We start from the raw sequence: 9,365 nt of genomic DNA, 5'->3' as shown, positions 1-9,365 counted from the left end.
GACTTTGTTCTTTAATTCATTACAAAACCCCCCATTTTTTACAATTATCTTGCAAAAAGGGTTAGTTTTTATGACTTATGTGCCAAGTTGCACAGCCTCTTGACTTGTCCAGGAAATCACAGCATAATCCTAATTTTTTTCTTTGTTTTGTTGGAGTGTGTTAGTAAAGCAATGTGAGAAAAGTATTTAACATTTTAAGGAGCTGAACATTTTATTTTAATACTAACAGTCTCCATGCTTAGTTCTTTATTAATAAAAGTCACCCTATCATTTTCAAGGTCACAAACAACTGTGAAAGGGAAATTTGTTTTCTAAGACAAATCAGAAGTGCACAGCTTCCAAAGCACAGCACATACTTCTACAGAAAGATGTTTTTAAAGAAGCCTTTGCAGCATTGAAATTGTTGGTGGAAGAACAGACATATTAAAAATGTCAGCTCTGAAGCTTCCAAGCTTTTTTCCACTGATCTGCGAAACTCTTCCTGTTGTTCTGTTCCTGTGTTGCAGTGAGATACTACTGACCTTTGATTTCAGTTGTCAAATTTCATTTAGCAAATGAGAAGATACATTTTCATCACAGACAATAACAATAACAATAACAGGATTTCACCTAAAATTATTTGCTGATATTATTATTAGGATATTGTGTGAATAAGGTATGAGGTCTACACAATTGGAATTATATAAAAAGTTTTCAGCAGCTTTGGGCTGAGATCTCTTGGACTGTTTCTTCTAAAAGGTGCATCCCTCAAGCCAACATTTAGGAATTTGTCTTGTAATTTGAAGGCTATTCTACAGAAATTTGAACAAAGCCGTCTTTCAAATGTTTTCTTTGTGTGAAATAGTAGGCTAAAATAATATCTTTCCTATGTTGGAAAATACTTGTTTTCATTTAAAAAAAGATTCTGAAAATGTTCAATCTTTCAATGAGAAAGCAATTTCTTTTATGATGGGGGAAAATATCCTATTCAAATCTAGTAGCAGAAATAACCTTTGGACTGTGTATATCAGTAGATACCTCATTATTGGTACCTCAGTACCCAAAAAAGAGTTGCTATTGTAATATTTTTTCTGTTATCCTGTCCATTTTCCATTTCTATGGGATTGATTCAGGTTAGGGGTTAATTTATTGCATGATTGACCATCTATAAATGCTAAAGAATGGTATCTTAAGATCCCATCTCTTACTTTTTTGTAGAGTTAAAAATGTGGTTTAGCTGCCTGACCTCAGCCAAAGGTTAAGAAGGTGTGAATGGACTTCTGCCACAGAAGTTCCTTCTTCCAACACCACAACTGACTGATATTTTGAGGGCTTTAAATTTAAAAAGCCAACATCTAAGAGAAAGGATAAATATCCTTTGTACATATATGTGCATAATGCCATATATTTATAATGGAGAGAATTCTTTCTTGTTCTGTATAAAAATACAGACATTTAATTTGAATGCCCTGAACCCAAACTTTGTAAACAGAATGCAAATACAGATGTGGGAACACAGCAATATTTTTTTCCTTCATATTGGCCATAGAGTTCTTATCTGTCTTTTGTTTTCTTCTATGATGTAAACTTTTTCTATGTTTTCCTCCATTCAGGTTCCCAAGAGGTCAGTAACATACTTGAGAATCTCTGAACTTTGTGTATTTTGCTGTTTGTCATTGGTAGCTGTTTCTGGAAGAAAATTTGAGGGTTAAATACAAGTGAATCCATGTATCATCAACTTCTTCAGACAGTTCAGGTTAATAAGCCTCTAATGCATTTGAAAATTTGACTAAATTGTTTAGTTTTTTAATCATATTTTCTATATCCTTCTACTTGCTTACATAGTTAATCATTCTTCCAAATTATATTGTTGTTTCTAGTTGGGTTTTTAAAGATGAAATATTTAATTCTTTGTTACAGTGTCTGGGCCAGTTTGATTCATCAGTAGAACATTCCCAAATAAGTTTTCCTTGTCAAGTCAAATGATTGAAAAATAAACAATTTTATTCCTACAGGAATAATTTAAATGCTGGATTTGACTCAAGCTTCATTAATTTTTGTTGTATTTCTTGATGACTTTTCAGATATGAAACTGCTCTGTAAAAGATTTTTTTAAAGTTTAATTGACAAGCCCATTCTTCAGGAGTCCATAGAGAACCTGTAGTTGCCCTTTGAGTAACTTTATTGCTGTAAGTGGGACTTCAGTGTCCTACTTCAATCTGCAGATACAAATATATACACATATATAAGATTGTTGCCTCATAATCACTGCTGTGAAGTGAATATTATTATGTTACCTGGAAAAAAAGAATCAAATGTCACACTAGCTCCTAAACTCAAATCTTACAGAACTGTAGTTTAACACTTGTTTTGGACATACATTTGCAAATCTTTTTTTCCAAAGGGCTTGATACAGTGGGACTTTGGACCCTTCATGAAACTTTTTTTTTTTATGTTTATGCTGCAATAGTTTTATTTCTCTTCACTTCATTTTTTCCAAGCTGGATTTTGTCCTACTACTGTGACAATATTTGTTTTGTTTTGTTTTGGTTTGGTTTGGTTTGGTTTGTTTTGGTTTGGTTTGGTTTGGTTTGGTTTTTTTCCTTGACTGTCAACATAGCTCTAATTTCATAGTGCCAGTGTTTAAAAGGAAGTGAGCCCTTCAGCAACATGTCATTTTCTCATACATAATACAAAAAAAAAAACCAAAACTGAAGCTAAGACAAATAAGACAAGTAATAAAAGAAGTTAGTGCAATATGCTCAGCAAGAAATCAAATTATATTTACCTTTTGTCCGGAAGCTGGTATACAAGGCTACTTTTCAAATGTTGTTGTTTAGTTACCTTTCATAGTTTTGACTGTAAGTAACTGATCTTTCTCCTGTCTTACAGGGAAAAGCCTGTAGATTAGTTGCATTTCTGCCATGCTAGATAAACTAGTGCAGGTCTATTTCCTATCATTGCTTTTAAAATGCTGCTAGTTGCCAACATTTGTCTCGTATTATCACAGAAGTAATTTTGCGCTATTTTTACATTTTTAAATGTTGACATAATTTTGTGTTATCTGTTATAAAACTGAAAATGCAGAAAAATTTATTTACCTCAGCTCCAATGTGTTCCATTTAAATAAACTGTTGAGTTACTCATCTGTGCTAAATTGCCAGCTACTTCCAGGTCTAAACTGTGGGGAAGAACCCTGTTACTCCACCACACCCACTCCTTGTAAGTGCATGGGAAGGTGTTGATAGTGAGTGGGACCACACTGGGTGCAGGAGTGGTGGGGATGGAAATGCCACAAGTGGGAAGGAGGGATTAGTGCTGTGAGTGCCTTGGGAGGATTTGGTGATGCTGTGAAGGGACCTTGCTGCTGCCTTACTCTTCACTGTCTATGTGTAAGAGCCCACCTCAGTTTCTGCTTTTAATCAGCTCTCACTAACTGGGCAGAACACCCTCACTTCTGGCAGATGCCAGAACCTGTCAAAGCACAGGAACCCTCAACATCCAGGATCACATGGAGCTTCCATGTGTGATATCTGCAGGCTTGGGTTCTCAAGATTAAAGAAACAGACTACTCCACAGGTCCCAAAATATATAAATGTACATGGGAACAAGTGAAAATTTAAAGGGTTAAAACAATTCCCAGGTGTGAGAAGCTGGTGAAGAGGCCAACTAGCAAAAATTATCACTTGCTCACTGACATCTGATGGGTTTTATAGCGTTTTATAGCTTTGCCATTGGCTCTCAAATCATCTGATTCTCTATCTAAGTTGATTCAGATTTACATTTGCCAAAGCTTTCTTTGGCCTCTGTATTAGAAGATTCAGCAAATATTTGTTGAGTTGAAATATTCATGACGAATTCACAATATTTAGTAAATATGCGTTTCTAGAGAGTGATTTTCCTCACGTGTGTTCCTAAGCTGACACTGTTCTTATGCTCCCTCATCCTCACAGATGTAAGCCAGAGGGAATTTTTATGTACTTTAAACTGGCGTACACTCAAGCCCTCTGTCAAATCTCAATTTAAATGTTTACAGATTATCTTATAGGTGCTTATAACTGCAGGCAAGCTTGCTGTTTAGTTCCTTTGGTGCCAGCTTCATACCAGCTTGTGGTTCAAACCAGATAGTTTAAAAATAGTCAGATCAAGGTCCCTGGAAGTATTATGCCATTGTATCACAAAGTTACTTAGCAAACACAGCACTTTAAGAACTTTGGGCTGCATGTTTTGTTGCACCAACATGCTCATCCTACCTTCATGAAGAACCAGGTACTGAAGAATTGTGGCATGTCCTGAACTAGTTCAGGAAAACATCTTATCCCATCCCTGAAAACTGTACAGTATTCCTCTGTCTCTTGGCAAATCTGTGTGATTCTATTGACCCATGCACAGCACAGAGCAGCAGCTCAACCTCTCACTTAAAAATTTGCAGCCAGGATGAGCTAGTCTGTTTTCCCTTGAATCTGTGCAGAACTTGATGCAAGCACTGTACATCTTATCCCCCCAGGGTAGTGTTAGAATCTGGAACAAGGCAGTCCAACTTTGCTGGAAAATACGTGAGAACTGTTTTCAAAGAGCTTACAGATCCACCAGGAACACACATAGCTTCTTGCAACTATTTTTTATTGTTCAAAACAGTGACAACAAATTTCTTATTTAACCCAGTACGTAAAAGGGATTTAAGCTTGTTCTAGTGGGAGAAGTTCAAAAGTATTGAAGGCTAATATGTCTGATCTTCTAGCAGGAAGCTCTTTGTCTGGGATTAAATAATCACTTTCAGAGAGACACTTCTGTTCCATGGTGTCAACAGCTAAATACGTGTGTATATTTATATATAAACATGCACACATATATCTGTATGTGTTAGAGCTCATGTGTGAACATGCACATACATACATATGGCTATGCTTCATTAGAGATGTTTAAAAAATATGCTGAGTGTGTGTCATGTGAAAAATGTTATTCTAATACAGACAGTTCAGACTGGGCAGCAGCATTGGGATGTTTCCTGTTGCTAAGTACCAAGGGGTGGTGCAAGAGGGGTAATTTTCATCTTGTTTCCCTGATTCCCCTGTCCACAATACAAAATTCGATTTGCAGTGACAGGAGTGGCTGCCAAAGCTTAGCTGATTTTAACCATACTGAGCTTAATTAAATACTATCAAACCATCAACTGCTATTTAAATAAATCAACAGTAAGAGAAGTGTGCTAGTAGCTGCAGATTGCAGAATGGTTATGGCATGAAATCTTAGGTGATGCCAACTCAGTAGTGAAGGTAAAACTTTGACTCTCCTCTGTGTGCCAGGACCTACCTGTTCCAGCACTGGTCTGTGCACTGCCGGTGCCTGGGACTTGAAAGTGATCGCCTGGCTGGGTGACCCAAAGCTGAACTTGAACATAAATAAACACAGAGCATGTTGTTTTGTGCTTGTCAGCTTCCACTGTCCAATAAAATGCATTTCCCTTAATTATGCATAGAACACAGCACAGATTTTGGCAAGAAGGAACATTTGTCTTGCAAAGCTGTTGGCCACCTGTCTCAGTGCAGCCAGTGAGTACCAGGGGATGGTGTTGAGGTTGAGGGAGGGGATCTTCTCCGTCTACTCTGCTCTCATGAGACCCTACCTGGAGTGCTGCATCCAGCTCTGGGCCTACCAACACAAGAAGCAAGTGGACCTTTTGAAGCAGGTCCAGAGTAGGGCCTGAAGATGATCAGAGCACTGGAACATCTCTGCTATGGGGACAGGCTGAGGGAGCTGTGGTTTTTCAGGCTGGAGGAGAGAAGGCTCTGGGGCTTCCTCACAGCAGCCTTCCAGCCAAAGGTACAAGAGAGAGGGAGAGGGGCTGTTTACAAGGGCACAGAGTGATAGGGCGCAGAATAATGGCATTAAACTGAAAGAGGCAGGTTTAAGAGGATTTAGGAGGAAATTCTTCACTGTGAGTGTGGTGAGGCACTGGAGTGGGCTGCCCAGAGAAGCTGTGAGTGCCCTATCCCTGGAACTTTTCAAAGCCAGGTTGGATGGGGCTCTGGGCAACCTGGTCTAGTGGAAGGTGTCCCTGATGATCTTTTATGGTCCCTTCCAAAGCATTCTATGATTCTATGAAATCAGCTAAAACTGCTCAGTGCCAAAATGTTTTCCAGAATAAAAATAAGAAAGGTTATTCTCCTGGGAGGTGCAAGCAAGAAACCCCTATATCCACACATCCAAAAAAAGAAAGGTACCCATTTAACTTTTTTGTCGCCTTTTTTATTACATTATGCCGCAGAAATATTTTTATTGCAGCTGAAGCTTCACGTCTCTGGGATATTTCAAAGCACATGAGGTAAATGAAACTAAATTAAACCTCTGCTGAAGAGGGAAAAAAGGGGTAGTAAATCATAATTCAAGATCATAACATGTAGTTCTTAGTCTTCAAAATAAAAAAACATCAGAACATTAACTTCATTTATTTTCCATTTATACAATGGAAAATAATGTGTGAAGAATTAAAATGGAACCCTGGTAAAGCAGATAACATTCTGCAGCTTACTGTGCAGCTTTTAGTGTGTGTGGACAGCACTGAAAAGTACTGAAGTATGTGTATATTCAAACACTTGTTAACCAGGAAAATTCTGTTGCTCTCCTTGTTTTGCAAGAGAGACTTAAGTAAGGCTCAGTTCCATAAGTTCGTGTTTTCTGGAAGTTTGGATGCTTTGAAGGCTGACAAAAACTTCTCACTGTATATGGGATTTTGCAGTTCCTGTAGGAATGCCCTGAGTAAAATGTCACTCAAAGTGATCACATTGTCCTAGGTTATTACTTTCCAGTCTCATACTACTAGTTGAATACTCTGCCTCTGCATTTTTTTTAATTTAGAAAGAATAACAATAAAATCCAAAATCTGCCCATCCAGTGAAAGTAAATGCATTCCAGTAATGGAAAACACAAAGCTCCCAATACCTGGGCACCCAGCCAGCCCAGCTTGGCACTAATCATACATATTCATTAATTCCCATTTAGAGATGAGTCAATTGATGGTAGCAGTGTAAGTGCACACAGTATGAGCCACCATTCAGCTGTGGAGGGAAAAACAACACCAGTTTGGGGATTTCATGTGCGCTGGGAATACTGGATAAGCACACATCCCTTGGCCACTGGCATGCCTGCATCTACTGAAGTCTGAGGCTGCAGCTGGGTGAGGGGTGCTGAACCATGCTCCCTTGTGCCCTGCACTCCCCTGGCACAGCCAGATCTGCTGTCCTTTGTACCAGAATGACAATTTCACCTATTTTCCCTATTTTACCTAGTTTCCCAGGCCTTTTATGGGCTGGAAGGAGCCAGCTGGGTGGGAGTGGGCAAGAAGCTGAGTTAAATCACAGAGACACTGCTTTAGAAAGCTGATTTACATGTCTGATATATGACTACAGAGATCAATTTATTTTAAATGACTTAAATTAAAAGGCTGAAAGCTACTTATTTGCTGCATTTTTAGTTAGTGATAATAAGCCTGAGGGAATTTGTGGTAACAATTATGCTGGGAGTTTCAAGACTCTGAATGCCTTAACTTTTGCAGCTTTGTGGAGAAAAGTTCTCATCTACAGGGATCTTTTTAAATATTAATGGAAATTTTAACATGTGCTATAGAAAAAGATTTCTTTTGAAATATTTGGTTTTTTTCCAAACTTCAGTTTAAAAATATATGTATTTTCATGCTATTATATGGAATTTTAAACCCAAGATGCCGATCTAACGCAGTCATATTGACAACTGGAAAGGAGAAGATAGATCTCACAGAAAGTCTCTGGATTAAATAGAAAAAAAGTAAAGAGAAGGAAAAGTTTTTGGTGAACTAAGCCCATTCCTTGCCAAGGGGGAATACACCCCCCTGACTGAGTGCCTGCCTAGCTGGAATCTCATCTGAACCTAGTGAGTCGTGCATTGGCAATGAGAGAGCATGGAAAGCATGCATCATTAATTTTTAAGAGAGCTACTGTTAGAAGAAAACGATCAGACTTTGTGAAGAGTGTAATAGACCTGTCAGGGCCACGTTTTAACACCAGAACATTTTTATTTTCATGTCTCTGAAGAGTCAGTATCTGTTTAAGTTACAGCAACACTCATTTATTGTGCAGTTTCACACAGTACTCAGGGGAAATTTGATGCAAAGTTTAGCTCCTTTGGATCAACTGCACATGCCTGCTACTGCATAATCAGGGCAAGTATTTTAGAATAATTTTCATTTTCAGATGTAACAGTCACATAAGCTCAGAAAGTCTGTAAAAATTTAAGACTCACTGACTCATCAATGGATGTGGTACTTGCAGTTCTGATGAGCTTATACTCAAGCAGGACAGACACATTTTTGGAGGCACAGACTATAGACAGGAACAGAGAGCTGATGAGTATCAAAATTTACAACTGGTTCTATGTCGCAGTTCCCATCAAGCTCTTTGCACATTTAATCAAGTCTCCATTTATGATTGTGGTGGTACTTGCATTAAAGGCAATTAATCAATCATACTGAATTCTGGGTAATTTTTGTCACTCCTCTCTCCCACCAGTTTATGCTTGCTCAGTCCAAAGGTGCAGTTCTCTGCTTCCATCCAAATGAGGGCCTTCCCACCTCTGCCTCGTGAGCTACAATGTGCTTAGAACTACAGTGTGAATAATGGACATTTGGGATTGTTCTACAGAATGTAATTAATGGGACTGGCTGTCATTCCTAGTGAGTCATGTTTGGGCCAGTAGCAATTTTCATATGGTTTAGGTTGCTCAATCTTGCTTAATAAGACAGTTGTGATTAAATGCATTCAGAGCTTCCGAGCCAGGTGTCTTTTGCAAAGGAAATCTAACAAGAATTGAAATAAGCTTTATTTTTCCCATTTTGGTCTTTTGAGATTCAGGTTTTTTTTGTTCATCACCAAACACATTAGATTTCTTTTATCTTTTCTTCTAACATTTCTTGGAGGGAAAAAAATATTTTTACTTAAAACTGTGATCATAGGTATTCAGCTCATATCTTTGCTCATGTCTTTGTTCATGTCTTTTTTATCCTCGGTCTTTTTGCACCAACTTCTATTGCTTCTTGCTTGTGCTGACAGTGTGTTGTCTCACAAAGCTGCCAGCTCCCATTTGTGATGACACTTTGCTGCTTGCTGCTTTTCCTCCTGCTCTGTTCCCAAGTGGGTCACCCACAACTGCAGTTCCTTGGGGTGTCCCTGCCCAAGGTGTCCCTGTGCCTGCCCCAGGGTGTCCCTGTGCCTGCCAGTATCCCTCTGGCCAGGAGTGTCAGCCCAGCTATGCAGTACCAGCACTATCATCACCCGTGGGCAGACATGCCTGGGATGGCAGGGCTCTCAGGCACTCTGACAGGGCTGCAGCCCTGGCCAGACAGCAGGACTCTG

This window comes from Geospiza fortis, unplaced genomic scaffold (genome assembly GCF_000277835.1).
Source record: "Geospiza fortis unplaced genomic scaffold, GeoFor_1.0 scaffold206, whole genome shotgun sequence".
In the NCBI taxonomy this organism is placed as follows: domain Eukaryota; kingdom Metazoa; phylum Chordata; class Aves; order Passeriformes; family Thraupidae; genus Geospiza; species Geospiza fortis.
Note: the sequence above shows the minus strand (reverse complement) of the source record.